At 36.0% G+C, this 10,243-nt stretch overlaps 1 pseudogene; it reads left to right on the top strand.

The window, feature by feature from the left end:
- Window positions 1–1,337: 1,337 nt before the first annotated feature.
- Window positions 1,338–7,386, top strand: LOC105738959 (annotated as a pseudogene).
- Window positions 7,387–10,243: the final 2,857 nt, after the last annotated feature.

Raw genomic sequence — 10,243 nt, 5'->3', positions numbered from 1 at the left:
CCTCTTACACATATAGTAAATATTATACTATATACTATATATTATATTATATATAAACTATTATATATAATATAATATATAATATTTATATATTATATTATATTATATATTATATAATATATAATACACATTTCTCAGAACATGTATCTGTCCTCAAGCTACACATGATTCTACACGAGAGGGAATTCATCAGGATAATTCGTTTGCTTGATATGGAGTCTGAGCAGTTCCAAATATAGGCTGTCTTTAAGCTGATGCCTGAGGATGCCGGTATCTTGACTGAGCTCAAGGCTGAAAGCCTCAGAACCAGCTTCAGGAGAAAGAAAGAGGAAATTGCCTTTTCTCTGGCCTTTTCCTTTTATCTGAGCTACCAGCTGATTGAATGGTGCCCACTCACATTGAGGGATGATGGTCCCACTCAGCTCACCAACGCACATGTCTCTCTCCTCTGGGAACACCTTCACAGACTCACCCAAAATAATGCTGCACCAGTTCCCTAGGTGTTGGTTAATCCAGTCAGACTCATACCTAAAATTCACCATCACACCATAGAAATATAATTACACCTCTTTAAGTTTCACAAAAATCCTACTATATGTTAGTTCAGAGTTTGGGTATCCCCAGGAGAAGTTAATTTAATCCACGAGAAAAATACAAAGGCCCAATATCTTTAATTATTTTTTCTCTTCTAGTCAACCTAAATTGGTTTAATTGCTGTTTTTTATTGTTTATTTGGTTGGTTGACTGGTTTTTCTATTTTCTTTTGGTTTTGGTTTTTTATTTTACTTTAATTTTATATTATTTTAAGTCCTGAGATAAACGTGCAGGACGTGCAGGCTTGTTATACAGGTAAACAGGTGCCATGGTGGTTTGCTGCCCCACTGTTGTGTCTCTCTCTAAAAACATATCATAGGACCCTCTGGCCATCTTCTCGTATTTCTTTGGCCAAGGCAGTTTTTCCCACTCTTTCATACTCATTCAGCAGTTATATGAAAGAAGAATAGGAACAACTACAATTATTCTAGGCCACTTAGAATCAAACCCAATTTCCAGATCCACATTCAGAAAATGGGAAATTGAAGAGATTAGTATTATGTTACAGACAGGAACTGGGAGTAGAAGGGATTGTGAGTCATCTAGTCAGTAATATCTACTATAAAGCCGGGAGACTCTCTCTGTGTGAGATTTTTATTTTTGTTACAGAAGAAATAGTTTGCTGTGCTTTAATGAACACTGTCAAGAGAAGAAACTAGAGCTATCACTTATCTCCACATGTTCGGAAGCTTTTCATCAACCCAGACCCCAAAATGACATGTTGCTCTTTCTTCCTCAGAAACATGAATTCTGGAATCTCGCAAGTCTTCCAGAAGGAAGTCACCTGCCCCATCTGCATGAACTACTTCATAGACCCGGTCACCATAGACTGTGGGCACAGCTTTTGCCGGCCCTGTTTCTACCTCAACTGGCAAGACATCCCAATTCTTACTCAGTGCTTTGAATGCATAAAGTCAACACAGCAGAGAAACCTCAAAACTAACATTCATTTGAAGAAGATGGCTTCCCTTGCCAGGAAAGCCAGTCTCTGGCTATTCCTGAGCTCTGAGGAGCAAATGTGTGGCACTCACAGGGAGACAAAGAAGATGTTCTGTGAAGTGGACAAGAGCCTGCTCTGTTCGCTGTGCTCCAGCTCTCAGGAGCACCGGGATCACAGACACAGTCCCGTAGAGTGGGCTGCTGAGGAACACCGGGTAAGTGATGCCTCTGAAGATCTATTTCTATTAAGGACACATGAAATTCCTGTGGGCCTATTTCTTGGAGATTGGGTAAAGCCAACTCTGAGTCCCTTTAAGCAACTCTCTTTTGGGCTTTCTTAGCCTCAAACCTCTGAGATTTGACAAAGAAGAAGGGAAATAGAAGAAATGCCATTTCCTAGGACTTACTTGTCTCTCATTCTGGGACCCCTCCCTATGAAACGGTCTGCATGTTACTTTATTGTCTTCACCGGTGCTTCAATTTGTGGCTGTTTTGCAGGAGAAGCTTTTAAAGAAAATGCAGTCTTTATGGGGAAAAGCTCGTGAAAATCAGAGAAACCTGAACGTGGAAACCACCAGAATCAGCCACTGGAAGGTTAGTCCTGTACTACGCTACCTTCTCCAGGAACTTAAGAGGGCAAATGGGTGACTCTTAAAATAAGGAACTTGATATCAAACCATAATGTTTCTGAGAGTCCATTAAAAAAAAAAAAAAAGAAAACATTGAGAAAAACTGGCCTCATTTCTTATGTAGAATAGTATGACTGTTAGATGGGATTTCTAACAAAACCATTGATGTTACCCAAAGCATGCTGGTTTGTTTTCATACAAACCTGTAGCTATATACCAACAGATACAAGAAACTGGGCCATCTCACAGCGTTCTATATGTGCTGGTTGGATATGCTGGGCATAAGAGTTATTTGACAGTCATGGAAAGCTCAAGTGAACCTTCTGAGCCTGGGTCAGCATTAATCTGAATGCTGGTGGACAAGTAGTATTTGGAATTGCATGGAACATTTGAGGCAGAAAGAGTGACAGGGGAAGTCTAGGGCAACCATGAAATTAAGAATCTAAACTAGTTAATATTGAATAATCCACAACATATGATGAGAAAAATGGTGAGAAATACAGATCTGTGTCTTGAGGGAGACGTGCAAACATGCACGAAATATGGGAACTAGTATCTAAATATAAGGAGATCTCTGAGGACTTCAGGCAGAGAAATATTAAAAATGATTTTCTCTTTGTGGATGTATACTCGGAGGGTATGATAGCTAATATTAGTGTGTTGAAAAGTATTTCATAAGAACCTAGTCTATGTTGAATATTAAGTTAGAAAATCTGCTAGTGTAGAAGAAAGAAAGCACCTTTGTCCTCACAAATCGTACAATCCAAATGAGAGAGGCAAAAATGGTCAACATGCCAGTATGTGCAATACATGATGTGTTCGAGTTTGGTAGATTCTTTGTTGGAGAATAATCAAGCAGGGAAGTAGAAAAGGACAATAGGGGCCAGAAACTGGAGATTAGTGCCTGAGTTTTAAATAGTGTGGTCAGAAAAAAGACTCACTGAAAAATTCAAATTGAAGAAAGTTTTGAAGAGGAAGGGGAGCACGAAAGTATGTATGGATATATATGCGGACCATGAGTGTGTATATATGTATATGTATGTGTGTGTGTGTGTGTGTGTGTGTGTGTGTAAAATTCTAGTTGGAGAGAACAGCATATGCAGTAATTTTGAGTTTGTGTATATTTGGAGGCCCGGGGAACCACAAAGAAGTCTATGTTTCAGATTGGGATGACTTAGAAAAAGAATGGAAGGAAATGAACTCAGGGAGGCAAAGATGGCCAAATCATAAATGCAGCCTTATTAGGATAGGTTTTGCTGGGCAAAATGCATTTAGCTGGACATGGTAGTCTAAGGTCATTACACATATAATGAGTTTAAGCAACTTGTTGCGTATCTCAGAAATAGAAATAATTATTTCCTTTCTAGTAAGTATAGCTCTATACTCCAACTCTTAAGCATGAACTGTTCTTACTTTTCCATAAATATGGGTTGGAATAGAGAAATTCAAATTGTGTTTTTTTTATTTCCAACTGTCTTAGAACACCCATTATCTTGAATAAATTTAATGTAATTGGTCAGATAAATCTATGTTGATCTTTATGCAGAAAGAAAGGAAAGGAAAAAAATTTGTGGATGCTAAGAACTGGCAAGACTGAGGTTTAAACTATTGGGTGTTCGAGAGACAAAGGGAATCAGTGAGATTTAATAGGAGATGGATAAATACATTTCTCTTTTGACTAACCCATTATCACTGCAGGATTATGTGAATGTAAGGCTAGAAGCTATTAGAGCTGAGTATCAGAAGATGCCTGCATTTCATCATGAGGAAGAAAAACAGAATTTGGAGATGCTGAAAAAGAAGGGGAGAGATATTTTTCATCAACTGCATTTAAGCAAAGCCAAAATGGCTCATAGGAGGGAGATTTTAAGAGGAACGTATGAGGAGCTGATGAAAATGTGCCATAAACCAGATGTGGAGCTACTTCAGGTACAAACTCACAATGTGGTTTCAGGTTTTTGACTATTCACATATATAAGTATTTTCCTCGTGGCTGAAATCCATCTCCCTACCTTTATTTCCATGATGTGTTCCAAAAACACATTCGCATAACTAATGCTACTTTATTGGGAGAGTATAGCCCCGCCAAGGGATTCTACCAGCCAAAGGTCCCTCCTACTTTATCCACCAGCCACAAAACTTTGTGGAATGGTCAAGGTAACAGCCCCAATAACTGTTCCCCAACTAAGTCACTAATACATTTTGGGTTGTCAAACATGTATAAAATAGTGAGTGATTCATTTACATTTAGGTTAATTTGAGGACACGGCAAGATCAGAAGTTTTGGGAATCTAGGCTCACATTAATATTATTTTGGGATTCACTCATTTGGGTAATAGGTTCGGGGAAAGATGACTGAGTAGGTTATTCGACGTTACCATGGAGCACAGACTCTCTGGGCCTCTTCTCCCTTCGCTTCTTTAGAGAATGTCTTCAAGACTCAGGCCTTCTCAGGACATTAATTAGCGACAATATGACTGACTGGGTTTTTCATTACAGAAGAAATAGAAAATGCTTTGCAGAAGAGAAGATGGTAGGGAATAATATCTTGAGGAGCTGACTCCAAATTTCACACTGAACTTAGTGAAAGATGCATCTTGTGAACTGCACTAAATCTTTCCATTTTTTTTTTTTTTTACAGGCTTTTGGAGATATATTATACAGGTGAGTGTGTACCTGGATTTTAGCGTATGTTCTTTCAGTTTCCACGAATAGGGTCTACCAAAGTCATGGCATAAATGATTAAGATATTGATTGATACTACTTTTTTTTTCGCATCTACTTTCGTTCCCACACCAGAAAAGACAAGACCACTAAGTAAATAAATACATACATAAATAAATAGTGAAAGAAAATTTAAAAAGAACATGTTTATTCCTGATTTTGTTTTATTGCTTAAAACCTGCATAGGTGAAAGATGAAGTTTTGTTTTGTGGATGGTGAGAAAGTCACCAGAGGAAGCATGAGAGAAGTGGGGGAAGTATTTTAGCAGCGAAAAAGTTGATGATTCGTTGTTCATACCTATATACATATCAGTTAACAGTTCTGAAAAATAGATTGAAAAAACTGTGGAGTGTTAGAACTGTAGAAGTCTCTAGGAAAGCTTGTTTCTAAAAGGCAGGTCTGGCTGCCTAGAACAAGTTTCACATTCTTTATGTTGAAAAGGAAGCAGCAGATGCAGCAGTCTCCCCAGAACCCCGCTATTTCAGACAAAGATGTCAGGGGAGTCTACCAAGAAGTGGAACTCAGTATTTCATTTCTGAATATTCTCAAGGCCATAAGGCTAAGGAACTTTACACATTTGGGGCAAAAAATAAGAAAGATCAGACTGAATTCTCACTCAGACTCTCCCACTATGCTTTAAAATTTGGAAGCTGTAAATAGGAATTAATTTCAAAAAGGGAGTAATTTTTGAATTATCAAATTTGTGGGTTCAAAGGATTCTCATGAAATGTCTTTTAAATGCAAATAGTGACTTTCATTTATTTTATGGCTGTAGATGTTGTAACTGCAGGTTTTTCCTTGCAGGAGTGAGTGCGTGCTGCTGCACATGCCCCAGCCTCTGAATCTAGAGCTCAGGGCGGGGCCCATCACTGGACTGAGGGACAGGCTCAAACCAATTCCGAGGTAAGTCCCCACCCACAGGCAGCACTCCCACTATCTAAATATTATTATTGTTAGGATCACATAGGTAATATTTCACCCTTTATCAAATATTTTACTTCTTTATAGACGTAAGTGAACAATATAATCATGCAACTCTTTTGTATCTATGTCTGTATAGTCAGATTTATAGCATTAAGTTTGAAAGATAGTGAAAAACAAATACATTATGGCCTCATATGTACTGAGTAATGTAATGGGAAAAAGGAGCAGTGTAGCAAAATTTAAAAAAGGAGCAAATGGAACAATGCTCAGAATGAAGGTGAGTTATTAATGTTAAATACAAAATTTTACATTTCTTTAGTGTGTTCATTTGAACAGCTAAGAACTGTTCTTTTGGGGAGTATAGTTTACTGGAGATTCTTGGGGTTTTTAAATTTTTAAATGGATATATATTATGTATTTCCAGGAAAATTAGTTAATGGGTAAAAATAAAAAGAAGATATCATTTTGCGAATACAAGTAAAATTACAAACAAAAAGAAGTTCAGTTTAATTGCATTATGAAAAGCTACATGTTAAGTCTAAAATCCAGCTTCAGCCCCAAGCTAGCATGGAGGGCCACAGAGAGACTGGTAAAAGATTTTGCAGAAATCTGCTTTAAATTATCACGTATGACATGTACTTACGGATTTTTATCCAGTTATCTAGAGCAGTTCTTGGGTAACTGAAAATCTTCACATTCTTTCCAAAATGATAGCACTAGTTTTTAAGAATAAGAAACATTTCTAAATAATGATCTTGGTAACAGCATAGCATTTAGGGCATATAATGTGCAAATTTTGCTTTGAAAATTGGATTGAAAGAAGTTGGTCTTACATTTGGCTCTCAGTGTGTATGTTTTCAAAACGCTTTTTAATATCTGTGGTTAGCGTTTTGTTTGTCTTGTAGATAATATTAATCATCTCTATACTTTATTAGAAGTTACAAGCAAAAGTGTCCTTGTGACTTTACGTTTCCTGGTAAATTAACTTCGTGATAGAACAATTTTTGCAATATCTATGCACGTTTTCTTTCTTTCTTTCTATTTATTTATTTATTTACTTATTTATTTATTTTGCAGTAGATATTACTCTGCATCATAATGAAGCCAACAGTCATATCTTTCGATGTGGAGATTTGAGAAGCATTTGTATTGGATGTGACCGTCAAAATGCGCCCCATATCACTGCAACACCTACAAGTTTTCTTGCATGGGCTGCTCAGACTTTCACCTCCGGCAAATATTACTGGGAGGTCCATGTGGGGGACTCTTGGAATTGGGCTTTGGTGTCTGTAATAAGTATTGGCAAGGGAAGAATCAGAATGGCAGTATATATGGAGAGGAGGGACTCTTTAGTCTTGGGTGTGTTAAGAACGACACTCAGTGCAGTCTCTTTACCACCTCCCCTATTACGCTGCAATATGTCCCAAGACCTACCAGCCATGTAGGATTATTCCTGGATTGTGAAGCTAGAACTGTGAGCTTTGTTGATGTTAATCAAAGCTCCCCTATATACACCATCCCTAATTGCTCCTTCTCACCTCCTCTCAGGCCTGTCTTTTGCTGTATTCACCTCTGACCTGAGACAATCAGAAATGTGTTCATCTGCTGTGGGAAACCCTTTATCCCAGAAAGCCCTCTTCCTTGTGCCTTATCAAACAGGACAAATAGGTTCTGTTCTATGTCTTGAATTGCATCCTAATGTTATTAACATTCATTTCTGTGTTACTATTAAATGCGGTAAAAACACTAAAAGTATATGTGTTGGTTCTTTATTAATTAATTTCTGAAAAATCATTATTCATGATCATGGCATAAAATATATTCTCTGTTTTCTCTTTTCTTCACTTCTGACCACCACTGAGTGAAATAACAGATGACAGACATGTCTGAATGAAGTTAAAATCAGTGGAAGACAGTCGGGATCTTTCGCTTCATGCAAAAACTTGGAGTGAAGTCTCAATGATAACTGCGAAATGTTTTTCTTTCTCTTTATCTCACTATATCGCACTTATCCATCATGTTTCATTGTACTAATCTATCCCTTGAGTTAATGTCATTTGACCTTCCATGCTGGGCTTCATTTTGGAATTCTCGCCACATATATAAATAATCCTGCATTATTAGTGTGCTCTTCTACATTGAAATACACAAGGTGATCAGAACAATGCTGGATTCATTGAATTTTTTTATGAAAAGTAACTAAATATTGACTCCTACCTCAAAACACACACAGTCATTTCCAAATAGATTCATGTCCTGAAGTAAGGGGAACATGATACAGGTATTCTCATAAGCCTTTCTTAACCAGGACAAAAATTAACAATTAAAAAAAATTAGTTGGTTTATATTAATTGATGACTTCTGTGTTTCAAAAAACATGATACAAGAATTGAAATGCAAACCATTAGTGGAGAAAGATATTCACCCGAACATATATAAAATAAAATACAACACATGTGCATGATGAATACTTAAAATGTATTTTAAGTATTTTTCCAGATTCTTCCAGATTGGCATAGAATAAACTTGGATGGCAGAGTCAATGATGAGATTTGCTGTGGAAGTGGGAAACCATTTTTTGGAGGACAGTAGTAAGGCTGTGAACTTATGTAAACAACCAAGTATTCAGTAGCAACTAAAATGTGTCTCCATAAGATTATTTTACAGATGCGTATCTGAAATCTGAAATTTGGGAGAACATTCTACTAGTGTTCTTTAGGGAGAAAATACAGCTGGGAGGGAAGATGAAGGAGAGAGAAACAGAATGTACTTGAGAGAAAATGCTATTTAGACTAAAATAGAATACTGCAGATACCACCACAAAGTGGTTAAGGTGTGTCTTATGGAGCAGAGATGGCAGAAAATACCACAGTAAAGAGATCTACAATTGGATTGTTAGTTCTGGATTTATTCTGTCAATGTTGTGGCTTCTAAACACATCAGTAATCTCCTTTGATCCATGTGCTAATTAACAACCCACACTCCGCCCCCTCTCCCAGATTCTTTCATTGTTTTAAACCCGATCTAATTCTAATCCAGCAGGTCAGTGTAACAAACATAATCATCTAAGAATTTTAAAAATATTTTTGATGAACTAGTGAATATACCTCATTCTCGAGAAAAAACTGTTTGAGAGGAAAAGTCGATGGTATTTAAAACCATTTAAGTGCATCCACACATGCAGAGATATACATATATATGTATATATTTATGTATCTGAGTTAATTGCATCAATTAGAGTGGCTACCTGGATTAGGATTACATTGGGCTTTGCTGATGAAAGAATTCGGAATGTTGTTTGGTTACCTTGTAATACCTATATGAATATATTAACCCTAATTTTATTACTGGAGAAGTCCCTTAGATATAATTAAGGATGATTCTATAGGGATGCGTATTGTGGCACTCTTTCCAATCATGAAAGAGAGAAAAATAAACATACTGTAATGTGGAAATTGTTTGGAAAACTAGAATGCATTTTACTAAACCCTGTAAAAACAAACACCATTTATATGCATCGATATATTGATACTAACAGACTTTCTTTTATCTCTTACGTGACTATAGCTCCTATTTTTCACTAGCATTTTTATTATGGACATAGACATAGTATTTTATTACGGATGGATATAGAAACAAAAACAATTCCCCTACAGGGGTATAAAAATTATTTATAATTATATATTATTACATATTATATATTATAGGTAAATATATATTTATATTTATATAAACATATATTATACATAAAATATTATATTTTTATTTACATGTTATATTATATATTTATATTATAAATAGAATATAAATATAATAATTATTAAATATAAATATTATTTATATTCTATTTATAATATAAATAATATTTATATTATAAAATAAAATATATATTTATATTTATATAATATATTTTATATATAATATAAGAAATTACATATATATAATATAGGGACTCGATTAGTTTCTGCTAGTGTGAAGACAGTCATATCATATCTAGGGGCCATGATGATAGGAGCAGTCAGAGGATTTCTTGCATTGTGATGAGTGCATATAAGTTAAACGAGCCACTTATCAGTAGAATTGATAGCAAGATAACGACTAGGGTTACTTCTTATGAAATTGTTTGGGCTACAACTTGTAATGCGTCAATTAGTGCATAATTTGAATTTAATTGCTCATCCTGATCATAGAATGGAATAGACGGCTAGGCTTGATATGGTTAGTAAAAATAGGAGGCCTATATTAAAATTAATTAGACGATCTGATATAGGGAGGGGGGTTCACAATAGGAGAGCGATAGAAAGGGACAGGGTTGGAGCCGTAACATAAAGGGTAATAGATGTTGAGGGCCATAGGGGTTCTTTGCTGAAAAGTGTTATTGTGTCAGCGAATGGTTGAAGCAGTCCCTAAGGGCTTACAATGTTAGGCCCTTT

The sequence above is a fragment of the Nomascus leucogenys genome, unplaced genomic scaffold, assembly GCF_006542625.1.
Source record: "Nomascus leucogenys isolate Asia unplaced genomic scaffold, Asia_NLE_v1 002232F_12079_qpd_obj, whole genome shotgun sequence".
NCBI classification, from domain to species: Eukaryota; Metazoa; Chordata; class Mammalia; order Primates; family Hylobatidae; genus Nomascus; species Nomascus leucogenys.
Note: the sequence above shows the minus strand (reverse complement) of the source record. Positions and strands in the feature narration are given on the sequence as shown.